Source organism: Manis pentadactyla, chromosome 12, assembly GCF_030020395.1.
Source record: "Manis pentadactyla isolate mManPen7 chromosome 12, mManPen7.hap1, whole genome shotgun sequence".
Taxonomy (NCBI): Eukaryota; Metazoa; Chordata; class Mammalia; order Pholidota; family Manidae; genus Manis; species Manis pentadactyla.
In genome coordinates, this window is record NC_080030.1 from 101,482,858 (window position 1) to 101,506,047 (window position 23,190).

Here is a 23,190-nt window from a genome sequence, read left to right on the forward strand (position 1 = left end):
AGCTCCTGTATTATTTTCAGTTGTCTTTTTCCATAACTCCTTTTAGAAATAAACATGGGAACTGTTATCTAGCCCCTAGGAAGAAATATGTACATATATTCAAAAAGCAGTTTCATGCAACCTTAACAACCTGAATTCTATTTCCCTTTCTGTACATGATGGATGCAATTACTTTGATTATGCTGGCTTTCCAATTACTCATTCATGCCAAGAAAGCTAGCCCTTGCCACCTAGTCACCTTGTTTATTTCTTTCCCACCTTGCCCTTCACAATCAGAAAATCAAAGAGCACGGGAGCTGAGAGGAGCTTCCGTGATCCCCAAAGGAAGGATTAGACTTAAAAGTCATACATACTGATTGACCCGAGTTTTCTAAAATTAAACCTAAGTAACTATTTCAATACCAGTTGTTAAGCTGTAAAAACTGATTTGGAGTTACAGAACTTAAGAGTGTTCTGAAAGACTTGGTAAATATGTAACCTGGTTGCCAAAGTGTTTCTACTTAATCTATCAGGGAAAGATTTATCCCCTTGCATTCACATTATTCCTTAATCCAAATCAATGATTTTCAAAGTGTGCTCCTTGGAGACCCAGGGTCTACCGCCCGGAGAAGTGAAGGGGGACCAGGTTGGGGTTCATAATCCTCCAGGATCCCCTCTGGTGGCTTCTCAATGAGGTTTGAGTTGCTACACCTCCCTGTGGGTCCTTTCCTCTGCATTCCAAGGGACAGGTTTCCAGCATCTCAGCAACTGCCCCACCAGCCCCCTCTCCCACTTTGACCAGAGGCCTTCCACTTTTTCTCTGTTAGGGTTGGGTTCCCCAGTACAAGTTCATATAAATAAAGCTTTTCATATTTACTACCCCAAAAGGAAAAAAAAAAGGCTTGAAAAAGAAATGAATTTACACAAACAAAATGCAGTAAGTCAACCACCAGCGTCGCATTCTCACAGACACTTAGACCGGGGCTACCGATTGGTCCTGGAACCCACATGGGGCTGGCCTTCTGACACATAGTTCTCCCTGGTGGCCTCATCACCACCAGGCCTTACCACTCAGTGCCCCAGGGGCCAACTCAAAGCCCTAAGCTCTTCTGGCTACTTAGAAGCATCTCTGCCTATCTGTGTATATCGTCATGGTTTAGTTAGTCACTTAACAAACACTCAACGAAAGGGCTTCAATAGGAAGACCTGGTGCCTGGAAGCAACACATGTTTAGTCTAGTGGGGAGACAGAGAAGCAAACCAAATTATAGTACTAAAGCAGGATGACCAATACCGTACTGGGGGATGTACGAAGTGTAGTGGGAGGCCAGAGGAGCCCCGCCCCAGGACAGGGAGGGCAGGTCTCACTAGGAAGCCTCCACAGCTTTCCGGGTCCGAGCCCAGAAGGGAATGCAGGGAGGGTCTGGCTGGACAGGCAAGCAAGTGCCATGTTACGGAGGCTCACGCTCGCGGAGGACCTCATGGTCTGTCCTGGAGGACACAGGTGGCCAATTAGCCATTCACCTAGCATTTTTTTTTCTTTTTAGCCCATTCATGTATTCAACAAATACTTCCTGAGTACCAACTCTGGGCCAACCACTGTATCACTGTTCCAGCCCTAAGGAAACTCTGAAGTCATCCAATCCTCTGGGACTCCAGATCAGCTGTCACCGCCCACCTCCAGCCCACCTTCTCCGGGTAAGCCGCCCCTTGGGTATGTGCTCTAACTGCCCGGTCATTCCCTGAGCAAACATTCAAATTGAAGTTGGCACCTGGTATTGGAATTTTCCACCAAGAATCAGCAATGGAATTGTTTTAACTGTGGAAATAGATGACAAGTAAAGAAAAGAGTTAAAAAGGAAGCTCTTGAAAACATTTTAAATTGCTGCTCAGCACTGAAAATCAGCTTAAGGGATGGCAAATGCAAATGTGAGCTCAGACAGGCCCAGCTCAGTTCTGCAAATCCTTTGGTAATGAAAACAGATCCGCACTTTAATTTTTCAAACCATGAACCTCCCCGAAGCAAGTGAGAAAAGAGAAGAAACAGAAAGGAAATGGTCTACAAAGTGGTTTTGGATTTGATGTTTCGGTGGGACTCAGTCAGGACAGGACTCTCCAAAACTGTGAGGTTGGTTCGGTCATGGCTGGCACCTCAGGGTCCCAATCTCTGCTGTCCAGATTGGGAGCATCCTGTGCCCTCAGCTGCCCAGCGTCATGTCATCTTCCCTCACCCCCGACTAACACACAAAACACTGCCAGCTGAACAGTCCCCTCACGTACACTAGGGTACAAATGACTGATAACAGCTCTAAACACCATTTCTTCTATATGGCGTCGCATCTCAATAGAGGACAAAACCTCGAGCTGAAGGGAGATTCCCATGGATGTGAACATATACAAACAGTTTGTAATGGTTTTTTGCTAATTCTCTGCAGACTCCCAAGTTACCTAGCAAAAAGTAGCTGCTTGATTATTTAACAAGGGAGACACTGAGATTCACAAACCATTGCATTCATACTTAGAGTACTTTCTTGGTGGACAAAGAAAGTGGGGGGCAGCACACAAGGCCTCCGTGGACTCCCCCAGGATCCCCTCCAGTGGCTTCTCAATGAGGTTTGAGTCACTACACCTCCCTGTGGGTCCTTTCCTCGGCATTCCAAAAGACAGATTTCTAACACGCTCCAATGGCGCAGCATCTCGGCAACTGCCCCACCATCCACCTCTCCTCAAAGTTCTTGAACTAAGTCCTAGGGTCTCAGGATGAGGGCGATGGTTATTCCTCTGACATCCTATCCAGCCTAGAAGAGGAGTGAGACCTACTCCTTATATTTGCTATTCCCATAGTCATTAGGTTCTCTGTACATTAAGTAATCTCTCATTGCTCCAATCCCCTATTAAAACTAATAATTCAGTTCCTTCACCCATTCCTTAATTGGGTTATTTGTTTTTTTGGGTGTTGAGGTGTATGAGTTCTTCACATAGTTTGGATGTTAACCCCTTATCAGATGAGTCATTTACAAATATATTCTCCCATACTGTAGGGTGTCTTTTTGTTCTGCTGATGGTGTCCTTTGCTGTACAGAAGCTTTTTAGTTTAATGTAGTTCCACTTGTTTGTTTTTTATTTTGTTTCCCATGTCCAAGGAGATGTGTCCAGGAAAAAATTATTCATGCTTATATTCAAGAGAGTTTTGCCTATGTTTCCTTCTAAGAGTTTTATAGTTTCATGACTTACATTCAGGTCTTTGATCTATTTCAAGTTTACTTTTGTGTATGGAGTTAAACAATACTCCAGTTTCATTCTCTTGCATGTAGCTGTCCAGTTTTGCCAACACCAGTTGTTGATGAGGCAGTCTTTTCTCCATTATATATTCATGGCTCCTTTGTCATATACTAATTGACCATATATTAATGGGTTTATATCTGGGCTCTCTATTCTGTATCCATGAGTCTGTTCTTGTGCCAGTACCAAACTGTTTTGATTAGTGTAGCTTTGTAGTAGAGTTTAAAGTCAGGGAGAGTAATCCCCCCAGCTTTGTTCTCCAAAGAAGAAGCACAAATGGCCAATAGGCATGTGAAAAGATGCTCCACATCACTGATCATCAAGGAAATGCAAATTAAAACCACAATGAGATATCACCTTACACCATTTAGGATGCCACTATCCAAAAGATAAGAAACAACAAATGCTGGGAGGATGCCGAGAAATAGGAACCCTCCTACACTGCTGGTGGGAATGTAAATTAGTGCAACCATGTGGAAAGCAATATGGAGGTTCCTCAAAAAACTAAAAATAGAAATACCATTTGACCCAGGAATTCCACACCTAGGAATTTACCCAAAGAAAATAAAATCCCTGATTCAAAAACATATATGCACCCCTATGTTTACTGCAGCACTATTTACAATAGCCAAGATATGGAAGCAACCTAAGTGTCTATCAATAGACGAATGGATAAAGAAGTTCATCACTGTGATAAACTGGTAGAACATATACACAATGGAACATTATTCAGCCATAAAAAGAAAAGAAACTCTGCCATTTGCAGCAACATGGGTGGATCTAGAGGGTACTATGCTCAATGAAATAAGCCAGGCAGAGAAAGACAAATACCATATGATCTCACTTATTTATGGAATATAAAAACAAAGCAAAACAGAAGGAACAAAACAGCAGTAGACCCACAGACACCAAGAAGTGACTAGTGGTTACCAAGGGGGAGGGGGTGGAACAGGTATGGGGAGGGAGAGGGGGATAAAGAGACACAATAAATCTCAATCACAGTATAAATTGATATCAGGGACCACTGAACCACTGTGATGTACATTTGAAACCAATATAAGATTGTATATTAACAACACTTAAATTTTAAAAAACTAGAAAAAAATTACTAATTCATTATTAATCTTTCCCTGTTCAAATTAAGTAAATAAAGCCAAGTGTTTTTTCTTTTGCCTTGACCTTGATAATCTACCAAATTCTGCTCCCCTCTCCCTGCTCCCCTTCCCCGTTTCACCAGTATAAGACGTGAGTGCTTCTGCCAAATGATTCAAAGCTAGAACATCTACTTTTAAGGCTCTTGTACAATTTTCTGACATACAAAGTCACCAAAAGACACCGCCTTAAGGCAATATTTCTGAGTGTGTCCCCTCCTCATCATTATATACCATATGGTTTGAAATATTCTAAATTTCCAGGGGCAGAGGGATGTAAACTTAAAAGTTCCTGGCCTTTCCTATGTTGTAGAAAATCTAGGAAAAGCGTTCATGATCATAAAAAAAAACAACAAAAAACAAACTTAGAAGTTTATCTGCCTAAAATGTTCCGAGGAACTCAGGAAATAAGGAAGACAGAAAAATGAAGTATACTGAGTGTTGGAGAAAATCATGATGTAGGAGGAAAATTTAGAAGTGTAGAGATTCAGAAATTTTCAAGGATATCTTGATAAAGAGCACTAAAAATTATAAAGTTAATCTCTCTTTAATCCTTCAAGGGTTATAAGCAAAGATTAAAATTACTTTTTCCTACGGTTGCCAGACTGTTTCTTAGAATACAAGGCAAGTCACATGGGTTCCTATCATACTCATATGAATCCAAGGTCGTTCTAACACTTCAGAACACTTATTCTTTAAAATAATACTTTAAAAAGTGCCCTAAAATTCTACTTCTCAATCTTGGAGATTAAATTTCCTAAAGGTAGTCATATTTCATCCTTATAAACTGAGCCCGATACCTGTAATCTGGCCGAAGGAGGCACCTGCTTTCCAAACAACATATCTGTGCATACCAGTCATTGATCAATGGTCACCATTCTTATATGTCAAGTTGTAAACCTCACTCTTACAGAGTTTTGATGGGGTTCCTTTAACATGACAGATGCTTCTGCAACTAATCAGTAAAGATGATAACTGCATAACAAAGATCGCCCTTATGCAAACACGAGATACTCATCCCTATGTGTCAGACCTTGCCATTGAGTCAAGTTTACTTCAAACTAGTTCCATTAGCATGCAGTGAACCAGAAAAAATCCACCTCCACCAAAAACAATAATGGATTTGCCCCACTTCCATTGTTTCTAAAGGCAGATGGGGAGTGAACGGCACACCCTCTAGTGCCTTTTGCTTTTTGCCTTTTCATCTATGCTTCCTGGTCTGGTATTCAAGCAGCTGATCTTCCCATGCTCCTCTCCTGTTTTATTTCCAAGAGCTGTCGATATCCATACAGTCCTAGCTTCAATCTAACATTAGGATCCTTTCAACCTATTGGTTCCCACAATACTGGATTCTCTAGTCCATATCAGATTTCTGGGTCATTTACAACCTATTGTTTTATTCGGACTACCTCTGCTATATTTGGACTTCCCTTAAAAGTATTATCCCTCCTACCACTCTACCTGCCAAGAAGTAGCAATTTTGTTTTGTTTCTTACAATCCCATGAATCCATGACTTCCTCACCCTAAGCGTGTAGCCAAGCCATTATTTTCAATTCCCTACCATGTTTATCATTTTAACCCAAAAGCTCTCAATTTATGCCATCATGTTGATTCATTCATTTTCCCAAAACCCTTCACTAAAATAAATACATGATTCATCCTGAGGTTGATACCAAAACCACTTCTGCTTTTCTCCAAATCAGAGGAAACTGTGGTATTTCAGATGAAAATAGCTTTGAGAACAAGCCACTGCATTTGAGGAAGACCCTAACTCGGCTGGTATCCCCTGTGGATCGACTGTTGCCACATCCACAACCGATTTCTTGCTCCTTTGGTCCTTCCCACTATAGAATACAGAATGGTTAAGGATGCACTTTCCCAGGCTCTTGTTTAAATAAAGATAGTCAGACGACACAAACCTGTACACGAAGAGGTAGCAGAAATCTGCTGAAGTGAGATAGTCCTGGGAAAGCTTTTGGTGTCCTGATAAAAGAAGTAAATATAATCAGCCTTGCCCCATCCCCCCATCTTTCTGCTTTGAAAGGGAGTTGCAATACCTGATGCTGGTGCAGCCATTCTGTGCTATGAGGCAACAAGTATGATGGAAAGCTTGCCCGGACATTGTCAAGCTGCTGAGCCAACTCTAGAAGCTGCCTGCCTCCCTGGCCCTTTGTTATGTGACTCTAGAAGCTGCCTGCCTCCCTGGCCCTTTGTTATGTGAGCCACCATGAACCATGCTTTCTGTCACGTGCAGCCACATGCATTCCTACTTATCATACCAGGGCGCCAATGTCTTTCCAGAGCTACCTTTAGAAATTCTTCATCCTTTTTTTACTTTAAGAAAGAGCCTTTATTTAACAGTCTTTATTTTTCTGAAGAGTAAATTATCTTTTTTTTTCCATTTTACTATGATGCTGCAAAGGAATAACTTTCCAGGTCTTGTGTGCTTATGAATTTATGAATCAATCACTACCTGACATTATGCTATGTAATTACTATAATTACACTTATTGTTACTAAATGTATTAAATTTTATTGCCAATATGTTAATTTTACTGTATTTCATAAAAATATTTTATTCAAGAAAATTATTGCCATATAGTACGTTACTTATATTTTCTTGATAACATATCATTACGTTACATTTTGTATAATACATTGTCTTTTTGTTGTTTTTCACCCTCGCTAAAATGAAGAAAGTGCCTAGAATATTACCTGCCAACAAGCAGCCATGCAGTAAATATTTGTTGAAAAAATTAACGACTCTTACCAAAAAAAAAAAAAAGCTGCTTTATAATTAGACTGTTTCAGGCAAACAAAATTTCAATGAGTGTGTCATTAGGGGGTCAGTTTAAATGAGGGGTTCATCTTGACATCCTGCAGAAGCAGCCGTTTAAATGCTGCTAATTGGTTTAAAAATAAATTACATTATTTTGTTATTTAAATTCCCCATAGGCAATTAGACTTCTGTTTTTAAAATGGGAGTCTGGGAAGATAAGTGACTTCAGTAGACCCCTCTTGGCCTTGGTCTTTCATAAATACCATGTCTGGGGCACAAAGTTAAAACGCAAGGAGTTCTTTTCTGCCTGAAGGACTAGAAGCAAGATGCTGACCCACACATTTGCCCAAAGTTAGTTTCCAAATCCCTCTCAGAGCTCTTTTTATGACCAGAATCATCTCAAAATATGTCTCCTCTGTGCTCCTCTGTTACATAATGTAAATAAAGAAAGTCTTTATGAAAATTTTTTCAGTTTTCTTCTGCTCAAAAACAAGAGAACAGAAGAGTATCTGGTAGCATGTGGTCTTTCTCATATCAATTAATGGTAAAAATGACCCGTGTTTGTCTTAAGTGCCCGTCCCACCTCTGGAAAATGAGCAAATCTTCTGAAATGAATTTCGGTCCCCCCTAGAGGTCATGCACAGAGGGAGCTTCGTGGCTCCCTCACCAGAGAAGAATTTCCCATGACCACTGTGGATCCGTGGCTGGGCCCTGCCTGCCAGAGCACGATCCACATCAGTTATCACCTCTCCAGCCTTGCCCCGCAGGGCCATGCTGACCACTTTCCAGACGTGTGAAGCCTTCATTCAGTGCGCCAAGGAAATGCAGAGTGCAGGATGACAGGCCCTGACCTAGCCTCCTGTCTCCCAAAGGGACAACCCCCCACAGCAGGTTCCCCAGGGGAACTCCACTCAGCGGACTCCAGGGCCAGCCCAGCCAGCTCAACTCCCAAGGCAGGACGGTGCTCCTCAGGGCGAAGCAAGTAAAGGCGTGAATTGCAGAACAATTACCACCAACTTGGCAGATCAAAACCCCACAAATAATATCTCCTGGTTTGGGTGGGTCAGGAATTTGGACACTTAGTGTCTCTCAGGATACTGCAACCAAGGTGTCAGCCAGAGCTGGAGGTCTCACCTGGCGGCCTGACTGGAAAGGAATCATGTCCAAGCTCACAAGGTTGTCAAGACTTACTACCCTTTGGGCTGCTGGACCGAGGGCCTCAGTTCCTCACTGGCTGCCAGCCAGAGGCCACCTTCAGTTCCCTGCCGTGTGGGCCTTCCCATGGGGCTGTTTACACTGTGGCACCCTGCCTCATCAAAGGCAGCAAGGGAGAGAGCCTCAAGCCAGATGCCCACCTCCTTTTCGGGCTTCAATCTCCATCTTCTTTTCTCCCACATGCAGTCAGCCACCGCAGCCTACGGATTCTAACACTAAAGTGCCTCTCAAATCCGTCTCCTCTCTACTCCAAGTGCTAAGATTCAAGCACTCATCTCTCTACAGAACGGCTTCAATAGCTTTCGAATGCGTCTCTCTGGCGCAGTGGTGCGCTAGTAAAGGTTTAACAACTAGCTCCCTGGGGGGTGGGAAAAGCCTTGATTTGTAGAATCTCTGCTGATTTTCATGGTATAAATGCTCCCTGCCCCGGCTCATTTCAAGCTCTGAAGTGACATCACTGATGACAGTGTTGGGAGGAGATGCTCAGTAGGACACTACTACATGGATGTAAGATTATACAATGCAGTAAATGTGAGTAACCTCAACAACATAGGTGACAGTAAAATGTAGGAAAATAGGAAGTGATACGCTTTAATTACTTGCCTTTGTTTTTAATATAATTTAACTGTAACTTTACATACTTTAATATGTAAGAACGTGTGTTCAACAGCAAACTTGGAAAATAAATTCCTGAGAACCTAACACTTGGCTCGCACAAGCTGATCGTACCCACTCCAGCCCACACTGCCTGTCCCTAGGTCTGCACCCAAGTTGCCCTTCAAAGCATGGCATTTCAAAGACAGACATTGCTACACAAATTTCATCATGTCATTGTTTCTGCTCTTCTTGGTGGTTTCCCACGGGCTGACCACACCTATGGTTCTGACCACAGGTCATCCTCTGACCATACGTATGGCTCTAAATGCTTTAAAGTTCAAAATTAAATATGAATGATAATAAGAACAGATGATAGGAATATGAATGATAAAAAGGAACAGAACCTAGCAGTCATTGACCCTTACTCTGAGCTAAGTACTTAGCATGCATGCACTATATCATTTAATATGTGTAAAAATCACATACACTAGCTACTCTTAGTGTGCCCATTTTACATATGAGGAAAGTGAATAATGTTTCGGTAACTTGTAAAAGTTGTAATGGAATTGGTATAATAATAAAACCTGCAGTCATAGGACTAGAAGAATCTCATCAATAACTCAACACTTGCCACATGCACCATGTCTTTCCAGTTTCTTCCCATTGCACATGCTTCTTTCCTCCACCTGGTGACCCCAGCACCAAGTCACTCCACCCTTATCTACCTGAGGAGCTGCTGCTCTAAGTACCTGCCCAAAGGTGCTTTAAACTGGGAGGTAAAAGAAACAAAGTGAACAGTTAACTCTGAGGTTCAAGTAGCACTGGGAACGGTGCCAATTTGGGACAACAAGCTTTTGCCAGGAAAAAAAAGAAACAACAACTCATTTTATCCAAGTGCCAAGGCATAAAAGAAACAGCTAAGGTGTCTTGGAGTTGAAACAGTCAAAAATGTATTCAGGGAAAATGGGATCTGGCTTCCCTTCTTAGGCTACCATTAAATTAGCTAGAAAGACAAAGAGAAAGAGGGGGAGAAAGAGTGAGAGGAAAAAAAGAAAAAAGAGAGAGAACCAGAGAGCTCATAATATCCAAAGCTAAAAATTTAAGTTATAGATAGCTTATTGCCAGGATCTTTGTGGAATGTAGAAGTTTAAAGTACTAATCCCAAACTCTGCTCCTCCCAAATCTTTCCTCATCCATTCTGAGTTAGCAAATTCCAGAAAACAAGGCAGGAACTGGAGAGAACAGGTGAGTAGAGATTTTGCTGGTCCTGCAAAGCATCCTGGGAAGTTTATTCTACATATGTAAATGAGGTGGGTTGGGCCAGAGATAGACGGTGCTGGAGACCTTGGAGGTTTTTGTTTGCTCCCTCTTTCGATTGGTCAGAGAGCGTAGAACTGGAAAGTAAAAAATGGTTCCACTCCAGCACATCTGAGCTGTCCAAAATAAAACCATGGAAAACCTAAGAATTAGGCTAGGAGAAGAGCATAGTAACCATAGTTATGACCTTAAAAAAGATGTCAACAGTGAGTGCACATGTGAATAATAAAAAATCCACATGTCTGTTAATAAACACTGAATCTGGATTAATCTCTCCTCATCAAAGCATGAGTAAGGAGAAAAAACAACTGGTGGACAATGAGACCAACCCTACAAATTAGAAGAATTCCCAATGGAAGGCCAGAAAAACTTGATCAGAAGCAATAAACAAAAACATAATTTTTAAAAAATTCTGAACTGAAAAAAATTTGAATGTACAAACTGAAAGAGATCACAACGTGTTATGCAAAATAAGTTTTAAAACCACATCTCAACACATCCTGGCAATTCTTTTGAAGTTCAGGGGTTAAGGAGAATGTATCCTTTGAAAAGGAAGATACAGAATAACTCTAGAGTGATACCTACTCTAATCAAATAAATGATCATCAGAGTTAAGAGACGGGAGCTATGGTATAAAAAGATTAGCAATAAATACTATAAAAAGTCAGAGGCAAAAACAATAGGCATACATGGATACAAAATCAGATGCATGCATCTAGAAATTTTCTTTAAAGAGAGGATGTGAAAAGTAAAAGAACAATAATTTAACAGTAATCTAGATGCCCAAGGTCAGTAGGAAGAACCAAGAGAGTAGAAGGTGGTGAGTAGTAGCAGAGAACGGAGAATACGGTAAACTAATAATGCTCAAGAACCCACCTTACATGGTACAGGAACAGGGCAAAACATAATTTTAAATTTGTTGATCCTGAACGAAATGTTAACTGAGGAAAGTTTTTGAAAAACAGAGAGAAAGGCAATGTGAAATTTCAAGCAGGTGGTGAGCTATATATCCCTGAAGGAGACAGACAAAATACACTCCATACAGCAAAATCCTGAAACAAATAGTAATAACAATTTAAAAGCTGAAAGCATAAACCAAGGTGATACAAGCAAGGCCAGACATGTGAACGATCAGGGAAATAAAAATTTTAAATAATGAAGGATGAGTTTTAATGATCAGAATGGTCAAACACTATGAGATTATTAATACCCAATAAGGACAAGTGTGTGAGAAGTTGGGTGCTCACCACTAAGGGAAGGAATATTAGTTGGAACAGCCGCAATGGGGGCTACCCTTTCAATGTATATCAGATTTAGAAGTGAGCATATATACTACAGAAACGCTACATCAGGGCAAAAATATATATGCCAAACCCACAGTGACAATAACATATATACACACAGACTTTTCGTGGTAGCATTGTTTATCATAGCAAAAAATAATAATAATAATATAAATGCCCATCAGGAGCATGATGAGAAATAAATTGTGCCATAACCATTTAATCAATTATTACTCAACAATTAAAAGAATGAGAGGGACCGATACGATACGACATGGGAAAGTCCCTAAGAGATTATCAATACGTTGGGGCCACAATGTACAGGAAGTGTAATATGCATCCATTTTGTTTTAGTTCTAACTCTGTATTAGTATATGTGTATGTTTAAATAAATACATAGAAAATTGTCTGGAAAAATACAGACTAAACTTTTAATATCTACCTCGGGGAGGAGGGTAGTTTTTCCCTTCTTATTCTATACACTCTGTACAGTTTGTACGATAAGCAACTGTATCTCTTGAGTAGTTGTTTTTGATCAGTTTTGTTCTTACTAGGCCTTATGCAAATGTCAACTCTGTAATCTTACTGGATTTCCTTTGCCTTTTCCTTAATGATGCAAATGCAAGCTACACTTATCTTCTCATTCACATGTGTATGTACTGTTTTTAGTAAGTAATTATAAATAAATGTCTTCTCCGACAGAGATGGGCTCCCTTTCTTACGTGTCTCCGAATTCCCTGCACCCAGTATAATGTCTGGCACAGAGAGGGCTCTCGTTGTTTAATCAAATGAATGAATGAATGAATGAATGAACCAATCAATCCAACAATATAGGAGTGAGACAGTTAAACTTTCTAAATTCTGTGGCTAGGTTATTTACACCATATCTGAATCCCTGGCTTGTAGTTTATCGAAATAAACTCAGAATGCTTCATGAAGAAACAGCAGAGTGGTTAAGAGCAAGGGTTCAAATCTCAGCTCTACCACTTACGAGCTGATGACCCTGGACAAGTCACTTACCTCTGTAATTCAGCCTCCTCTTCTGTGAGATGGAGCTACAAGTTCCTACTTCACAGAGCTATTGTAAACATTAATGATCTAATACATGTGTTTATTATTACTGTTAATAATATTAACAAGCGACATTTCTAAATAACAGCAGGGAAGAAAATAAAAATTATTAACAGTATTTTCAAGGCATAGCCATAAAAAGGATAAAAAGGACCTTCTCCCATGGAACACACCAGACGGGGAACCGACACTCACATCTTTGCACTCACCTCACATTAACACTTCCAAATACTGAGCCGGGGGGGGGGGGGGGGGTGTAACGGCCCCCAAAGCCCGGCCCTCCCCCACCAGCTCCATTCTCCCCACTCCCATCTCCTGAGCCTCCTGCCCCCAGCTGTATATTCCATCCTTCTCAACTCTGAAGTTGACTTTATTCCAAAGCATGGAAGAAATTCAGTGTGCCCGTATACAATTGAAGCAGACTCTGTTGTTTAAAAAAAAAAATAAGACTTGGCTAGAAAAAGAGTGAGGAGGCGGCACACGGACTCCGGGACCCTCCGTGGGTGAGTCTCAGGCGGATGCGAGGTCGACAGCCCGCGTGAATGTGTGTGACCACGAAGACTTTGAATTAGCTGCCAGACAGAGCAAGTGCCCTAAAACCAAGGTACATTTTTAAATGCTTTTATTCCGAATATTTATTCATAGGTCAAGCCTCATTTTTCATTCCATTAATGCATTCCTATTGCACCTGTTTTCCTCTCCCTTAGGCGCTTTGCGTATCCAAATGCACACACAGGGATTCACTCCGGGTTCCTCTGCTGTCTCTCAACTCTCGGCCTCTGACACTTGCTTTCCCTCCCTCCCAAGCCGCTCGGAATCCTGCTCTCTGGGTCTTTCCCATCCCTGCTCCACAGTCCCACGTTCCCGGCTTCCGCCTTGCCCACATCTCCTTTTGTTTTGTCCCAAAAGATGCCAGGTTGGAAGTAATTGTTCTTCAGTTTAAAGTCCAAAGGTAAGAAAAGCATTATCAATTCAGCCTCAGCCCCTCCTTCCAGAAAGAAGGTCATAAAAAGAGTTTGTTAATCCCAGTGTGGTTTTTGTCTCAGGATTCTTTAAACGACCCTACGTCATTGAACCAGACTCACTCATCATTCTGACTGGATTAAATTTAAAAAGTCATCCCTTGTTTTTAGCATCACAGTCTAATCCCCAGGTAAATTCCACTGAGCAAGGGATAGGAGGGACCTGAGAACAATCTCCACTCTTAGAAGGCTGCAGTTAGGAACCTGACATGATGCAGCTCTACGAAAGTACTTCTCCACAAACCTGGGAGAACAACCCATAGGTCTGTCACATTACTGCACAGTGATTATTTTTGTAAATTTTGATTGATTCATAATTACATCAATGTGCACAGATTTTAATATGACACCTCTGAGTTTTTACAAACCGAACACCCTGTGTGACTAGCACCCAAATCAAGGTATAAGGTGTTACTAGTATTTCTATCCATAGCTCTTTCCATTAACTCAGTCAAATGTAACTACACTTCTGACTTCTATTACCATAGATGAGCTTTGCCTGGTTTTGAACTTTATATAAATGGAATCATACCACATGCACTTTTTATGTCTGGCTCCTTTGCTAGATATTATGTCCATGAGATGATTATATGTTATAGTAGATATCATCAATTCATTCACTTACATTGCTGTATAGTATTCTAATGTGTGACTATACCACAATTTATTTAGCCATTCCACTAATGATAGACATCTGGATTGCTTCTAGTTTTAGTAGTTATAAATAATGCTGCTATAAAATTCTTAAGCATGTCTTTTGAAACATGCATTTATCAATTTCTGTTGGGTTTGTACACAGGACTGGAATTGCTGCAACGGATATGCATATGTTCAGCATTAGAGGATATTGCCAGTTTTCCAAACTGATTTTTACCAATTTACACTCCCACCAACCATACATAAAAGTTCCAGCCCTCCACATCTTCTACAACACTTAGTATGGGCACCTTACAAAACTTTAAGCATTCTCATGGATGGTTGGCAATAACTCCTTGTGATATTAATTTGCTTTTCTTTAATGGCTATAGATGTTGAGCATTCTTTTGTATGTTTATTGGCTACTGAGATATTCCCTTCTGGTAAGGGCTGGTTTTAGCCTTCTGTCCATTTTTAATTAGATTTTTGCCTTTTCTTATCAATGAGTAGGATTCTAAAAATAAATTCTAGAGGCTAGTCCCTTGTCTGATATTTGTTATGTAAATATCTTCTCTGTCTAATGTAAATATCTTCCTCTGTTGCTTGTCTTTTCACTCTCCTTAATGGTATGAGAAGAGATTCTTGATTTTAATGAAGTCAGTTTATCAAACTTTCATTTTATTGTCAGCTCTTTTGTGTCCTATTCAAGGAATCTTCATATATCCCCAAGTTTTAAACACATTCTCCAACGTTCTGTTCTAGAATATTTAACATTAAGTTTCTCTGATCCACAAAGAAATTATTTTTATATCCAATTTATCCAGCACCATTTATTGAAGAAAGAAAAACAACCTTTAGCACTCTACTGCTGTGACATCTTTGTCAAAAATCAAGTGGCCAGGGATATATGTGGGTCCATTTCTGAACTTTCTATTCTATCCTTTAGTCAACTTGTCTGTCCTCAGGCCAATGAAACAGTGTTAATTACTGTGGCTTTATAAGAAGTCTTGATATCTGAAAAGTCCACATTCTGTAAATGAATTTGGGGAGAACTGGCATCTTTTCAAAATTGAGCCTTCCAATCCATGAACATGTTATGGTTCTCCATTTATTTAGATCTTTACCTTCTGCCACTAATATTTTCTAGTTTTTTGTGTACAGGCTTTACCTGTATTAGATTTTTCCTATTTAATATTTTTTGATGCTAGTAAAAATGACATCATTTTTGCAAATTCATTTTCTAATTTGGTGTGGCTTATATATATATAAATACAATTGATTTCTATATATTGACTGTTGTATACAGCAGCCTTGCTAAATTAACTATCATTAATTCTAATAGTTCATTTGTAGATTCTTTTAGAACTTCTATGTGCACGATCCTATCATCTGCAAACAAAAACAGTTTTATTTCTTCATATGCAACATGTACGTCTTCCGTTTCATTTTCTTGTCTCGTTGCACTGGCCAGGAGTGAGTCTGCCTCTGGTTCTCTTTGTTGTGGGGCTCGGCCCGTCCAGAGTTCTAGCGGGAAACCTTGGCTGCCCACCGGAGCCCCTCTTCCTGAATTCAATTTCAGTCTCCTTAGCGCTGTGATACGACCCTCACTTCTTAGCTTTTTAATGGCTATTGTAGCTCTTGAAGCCACTTTCTGCCTAGTTTATCATGCTTATTCCAAGCATGTACTCCCCAGGATGTGACAAATGACTCAAGGAGCAATTGTAGGCGGAATACCCGGCTCATTATTCTATAGCACCCTTTCCTGTAGGATCGTACTTCTCAAGTCCCGGCTGCCTTGGGACACCTGAACACTAAGATTTGGCTCCCAGGGAGCACACTTGCTACAAGATTTATGTCCAGACTCTATGCTCTATCCTTCAGTTGGCAAATGCCCCCTATGGAAAAGTTGATAGTGGACGTAGGGTTCATTACACATTTTTCTTCTCCTTGGGATTTTGGCCTGTCAGATCTCGGCTGCCTTGATTTCCCTTTGTTGCTTTCAAACATCTGTTTTATACTTGCTCTTAGCAGGAAGGTTGGTCTGGTACTCGGTACTCAATCTTAATCGAAAGCAGAAGTTATAATCACTTTTTAATAGGCTACAAGCAATACAAAGTCAAGAACTAATTGGTTCATTAAATTATTTGGTTAATTAGACTAATAACCACCTTGCATTTCCATAGCACAATTCTTCCAAGGATTTCAAAGCATTTCTACACATTAACAAAGGACCATTACTAGTTCCCTCTGGCTCCAATTTGTGAATTTAGAATTGGAATAATGGAATAAAATAACTTAAGTTCCCAAGTTCCTAAGTATCCAGAAAAATTAGATAAAAACAAGTACTAAACATGCTGGTTGCCAAAATCATTGAGGTGGTTTGAAATCCCAGAAAATAGACCCCCCATAATTACACTATGATTCATATTAAATATGTCACTCCCCATAACCTCTAGTGCTCTGAAGGAATTTGGAAAGCATGTAGTGTGTACGAAGGGCTGGTTTGGACATTTCATCAAGCAGAGCACACTCGTACCACTGCTACTCAAATTATGTTTTAAAAAACATCATTACATGTATAGCATAAGGAATATAGTCAAGATATTGTAACAGCTTGGTAGGGTGATAGCTGGAACCTAGAATTATGTATATAAATGTTCTACCACTGTGTTGTACACTTGAAACTCATGTAATGTAATACTGTGCGTCAACTACCCTTCAATAAAAAATAATTATTTAAAAAAAAAAAAAACATCATTACAGTGAAATGATTTTCTATAGGACTTACTGAACAAAGAATCCCGCAGGTTAATTCAGAATTAGATTTCTCATGCAGGGAAACCCTAACAATATTACAAACCATATATTGCTTTTCCTTTTAGGTCCACTGTAGCAGTAGCCTTTCAAGTAATATTTTGTTTTACGAAGTTAAACTTTTCTCCCTGCCTTTTCTCCAGAACTGATATTAAACTGGGATTTCTTACAAGTTGTTTCCAGAGAACATATTCAGCTCATAAAAGAAAATCTAAAGCCTAGGAAAAATTACAGAATGGGAAGAAAAGTTATGAAATTAGCAAGAGCCTGCAGACCTGAACTCTAAACCATAGCAAATAGTTACAAATGAAACACGAAGCACCTAATGGACACCCAATAAATATTTGATGATATCGATTTCTTGCATCCTACAAGGAGGTTTTAGTGGGGCTTTGATAGTAATTGGGTAACTCATCTTAATATCTTGACACAAAGGAATTTGGAATAATCTATCACTGCACTTCTCCAAGATTCCAAATAACAAGCTCCACAAACTGGATAAGAATAGGTTGACCTCACAAGGCCCCTTGCAACCCTGTGACTTGAGAATTAATAATAAATGGAGGCTAACATTTTTTATAACCAATTTCTGTCCAGAATTAAAAGTATTTCATAGGGACTGGCTGGACTTCTTTCCTTTTCTTGGAAGACTAGGAAGAAATAAATACATCTATGCCCAGTCTACAAATCAGCGTGCACACCCAAGTCTAAAATTCAACAAAGGTCACATAACATGCCCACCTCAGCTAGAAAAAGTACCTGGGTATCCCCACTATCAACCTATGAATGGTTGAATAATATTGACTTTTTGCTTACTATTATTCCTACATTGTTTATTTCATAGACTAAATCCTGACTACTTAACTGTTTCTAATATAGTGGTACCATTTTTTTTTTTGGTATCATTAATCTACAATTACATGAAGGACATTATGTTCACTAGGCTCCCCCCTTCACCAAGTCCCCCCCACATACCCCTTCACAGTCACTGCCCATCAGCATAGTAAGATGCTCTAAAATCACTACTTGTCTTCTCTGTGTTGCACAGCCCTCCCCATGCCCCCCCACACTATACATACTGTATGTCCCCTTTCTTTTTCCCCACCCTTTTCCCTCTATAGTGGTACCATTTTTATGTTTGTAAATTGACCACATCTAGTATAATTTTTTTTATTGAAGGATAGTTGACATATATTAGTTTCAGGTGTACAACATAGTGATTTGACATTTATATACATTGCAGAATAGCCACCACAATAAGTCTAGTTACCATCTGTCACCTTAAAACTTAAAACAATGTGATTGACTGTATTCCCCACACCGTACATTATATCTCCATGACTTATTTATTTTATATGGGGAACTTTATATTTCTTAATCCTCTTCACCAGTTTCATCTCCTCCAACCACTACTCCATCCTCTGTGTCTATCAGTCTGGACTTTATTTTGTGTTGTTTTTTAGATTCCACATATATATGTAAAATCATGTGGCATTTATCTTTGTATGACTTCTTTCACACAGCCTAATATCCTCAAGGTCCATCCATTTTGTTGTAAATGGCAATATATCACATTTTCTTTAATGACTAAGAAATATTCCATTGTATATATATATATATATATATATATATATATATATACTATATCTTTATCCATTCTCCCATCTATGGACACAGGTTGTTTCCATATCTTGGCTATTGCAAATAATGCTGCAATGAATATATGGGTTCATGTACCTTTTCAAATTACTGTTGTCATTTTCCTTGGATAGATACCCAGTAGTGGAATTGCTCAGTCATATGGTAGCTATATTTTAATTTTTTGAGGACCCTCCACACTGTTGTCCATAGTGGCTTTGCCAATTTACATTCCCACTAACAGAGCTAGAGGGTTCCCTTATCTTCAATATCCTCATCAACACTTGTTATTTCTTGTCCTTTTGATAACAGCCTTACTGACAGGTATAAGGGGATATCTTATTTGATTTGTATTTCCTTGCTGATTAGTGATGTTGAGCATCTTTTCCTGCTGCTGTTTGCCATCTATATGTCTTCTTTGGAAAAATGTTCTAACAGTGTTGTGGTGGAGTCTTTAGGGTTTTCTATATGTTGTATCATGTCATCTTCAAATAGTGACAGTTTCACTTCTTCCTTTCCAATTTGGATGGCTTTTATTTCTTCTTCTTGCCTAATTGCTGTGGCTAGGATTTCCAATACTTTGCTGAATAAAAGTGGTGTGAATGGGCATCCTTGTCTTGTTCCTGATATTAAATGAAACACTTCTAGCTTTTCAAAATGGAGTATGATATTAGCTCGGATTTTTTATATATGGCCTTTACTATGTCGAGATATATCCCCTTTATCCCCACTTTATTGAGAGTTTTTCTCAAAAATGCTGTTGAATTTTGTCAAATCCTTTTTCTGCATATATTGAGATGATCATATGATTTTTGCTTTGTTAATGTAGTGGATTACATTGCTTTATGGATGTTGATCCATTCTTGAATCCCTGGAATAAATCTTACTTGATTGTGTATGATCCTTTTAAGATATGCTGAATTTAGTTTGTTGATATTTTGTGGAGGATTTTACATCTATGTTCATCAAGAATATTGGCTTGTAATTTTTTTTTTGTATTATTATCTTTGTCTAGTTTTGGAAATGCTGACCTCATAAAATGTGTTTGTAACCTTTCTCTCTTCTTCAATATTGTGGAAGTTTGACAAGAACAGGTATTAAATCTTTGAATGTTTGGTAGAACTTGCCAGTGAAGCCCTCTATCCTGGACTTGTTTGTTGGAAGATTTTTGATCATTAATTCAACCACCTTTCTAGTTATCAGTCTATTCAGATTTTATTTTTTTTTATTATTCAGTCTTGGATGATGATAAGTTTCTAGGAATTTAAGCATTTCTTCTACATTATCCAAATTGTTGGTGGATAATAGTTCATAATAGTCTCTTGTGATCCTATTTTTGTGACATCAGTTCTAACTTCTCTTTCATTTCTTATTTGAGCCCTTTTTTCTTGATGAGTATAGTCAAAGGTTTGTTGATTTTGCTTATTTTTTCAAAGACCCAGCTCATTTCATTGATCTTCTCTATTGTCTTTTTAGTCTGTCTCACTTATTTCTGCTCTGATGTTTATTATTTCCTTCCTTCTACTAACTTTGGACTTCCTTTGTTCTTCTTTTTCTAGTTTGTTTAGGTGTGAAGTTAAGTTGTTTGAGATTTCTCTTGTTTCTTGAGGATATACCTTTTCTGCTATAAACTTCCCTTTTAGAACTGCTTTTGTTTTGTCCCATAGATTTTACTGTCATATTTCTGTTTTCACTTGTCTCTAGGTATTTTTTCCTCCTTTGATTTATTCTATGACTCACATGTTTAATTTATATGTATTTGTAATTTTTCCAGTTTTCTTCCTGTAATTGATTTTTAGTTGCAGACCATTTCAGTTGGAAAGAGTATTTCGACCTTCTTGAGTTTATTGAGACTTGTTTTGTGAACATGTGTTCTATGCTGAAGAATGTTCCATATGCACTAGAGAAGAATGTGTATTCTGCCTCTTTTGGATAAGAATGTTCTGTATATATCTGTTAAGTCCCTCTGTCCAATGTGTCATTTAAGACTAATGTTTCCCTATTGATTTTCTGTCTGGATGATCTATCCACTGATGTCAGTGGGGCATTAAAATACCCTACTAGTGTTGTATTGTTGTCAATCTTTCCCGTTAGGTGTGTTAATATTTGCTTTATATATTTAGGTGCTCCTGTGTTGGGTGCATTTATATTTCTAAATGTTACATCTTCTTGCTTAATAGACCCTTTCATCATCATGCAGTGCTCCTCTTTGCCTTTTATTATAGTTTTTGTATTAAAGTCTTTTTTGTCTGATACAGTATAGCTGAACCAGATTTCTTTTCATTTCCACTTGCATGGAATATCTTTTTCCATCTCTTCATTTTCAGTCTGCCTTTAGTCTGTCAGTGTGTCTTTAGGTCTGAAGTCTCTTATAGTCAGTATATAAATATGTCTCTTTTTTTTAGATGTTTGCAAAGCATTGATATACACTCTTATGAAGGTTTCACATGAAAACAATGTGGTTACTACATTCACCCATATCACCAAATCCCCCCCATACCCACTGCAGTCACTGTCCATCAGTGTAGTAAGATGCCACAGAGTCACTACTTGTCTTCCCTGTGCTACATTGTCTTCCCGTGACCCCCCACACCATGTGTACTAATCATAATACCCCTCAATCCCCTTCTCCCTCCCTCCCCACCTGTCCTCCCCAACCCTTTCCCTTTGGTAACCACTAGTTCCTTCTTGGGAGTCTGTGAATCTGCTGCTGTTTTGTTCCTTCAGTTTTGCTTCATCATTATAGTCCACAAATGGGTGAAATAATTTGGTACTTGTCTTTCTCTGCCTGGCTTATTTCACTGAGCATAATACCCTCTAGCTCCATCCATGTTGTTTCAAATGGTAAGGTTCATTTTCTTTTTTTTATCCACTGAGTCATTCTACATCTTTTGATTAGAGAATTTGGTCCATTTATAGTAATTATTGATAAGTATGTATGTATTGCCATTTTGGTAATTGTTTTCTGGCTGTTTTGTGTTTCCTCTTTGTTCCTTTCATCTTCTCTTTCTCTCTGCCCTTGTGACTTGATGACTGTATTTATTGTTATGTTCAGATTCCTTCCTCATTTTCTTTTGCATATTTGCTATAAGTTTTTGCTTTGTGGGTCCATGAGGTCCACATATATCATCCTATATATACGAGTCTATTTTAAGTTGCTAGCAACTTAAATTTGAACACATTCCATAACTCTACATTTTTACAACACCCCCACCAAACTGTTTTTGATATCACTTTTTATATCTTTTCATTTTATATATATCTTAATTACTTCTAAATATACTTTTGTCTTTAGACCTCCTTACTAGCTTTATAAGTGCTTAATCCACTACCTTTACTATATATTTATCTTACCCAGTAAAATTTTTTTTTTTGTATGTTTTTTTCTTATTATAATTAGTGCCATCTCCTTTCATCTTAAAGAAGTCCCTTTTAATATTTCTTGTAAGGTCAGTTTGGTAGTGATGAATACCTTTAGCTTTTGCTTGTCTGAAAACCTTTTTCTCTCTCTTTCAAATCTAAACAATAACCTTGCCAGGTAGAGTATTCTTGGTTGGAAGGTTTTTTTTTTCCTTTTGGCACTTTAAATATGTCATGCCACTCTTTCAAGCTTGCAAAATTTCTGCTCAGAAATCTGCAGACAACTTCATGGATTTCATAAATTTTCCTTTGGACATAACAATTTCTTTCTCTTGATTCTTTTAAGGTTTTCATTATAATGTGTGTCTTGGTATGGGTCTCTTCGTGTTCATCTTATTTGAAGTTCTATGGGCTTTCTAGATCTGGGAGTCTGTTTCCTTCCCTAGGATAGGTAAGTTTCCAACCATTATTTTTTCAAGTAAGTTTTTGCCTCTCTCTCACTCTCTCCTTCTGGGGCCCCTACAATGCAAGTATTATTCCATCTGATGCTGTCTCAGAGGCCCCTCAAGTTACCTTACTCTTTATAAGCTCTTTTATTCGTTTTGCTCCTCTGTCTTGGTGAATTCTATTGCTTTATCTTCCAGCTCACTAATCTATACTCCTATTTCATCCAGTCTGCTGTTGAGCTTCTCTACTGTATTTTGCAGTTCAGTTATTGCATTCTTTAGCTCTGTGACTTCTGTTTGGTACTTTCTTATGTTTTCTGTCCCTTTCTTGAAGTTCTGTGTTCATGCATCTTCTCCTAAGTTCAGTGAGTATCTTTATGACCATTATTTTGAACTCTTTATTAAGTAGATTACCTATCTCTATATCAACAAGGTCTTTTTCGGAGGTTTTGTCTTATCATTTCATTTGGAACATACTTCTCTTTTCCGCATTTTGCTTGACTCTGTGTTTGTTTCTACACATTAGGCAAAACAGCTACCTGTCTCCGTCTTGAAGGAGTGCCTTGGGTACATGACGATCCTTTTCATTCAACCTTGCCC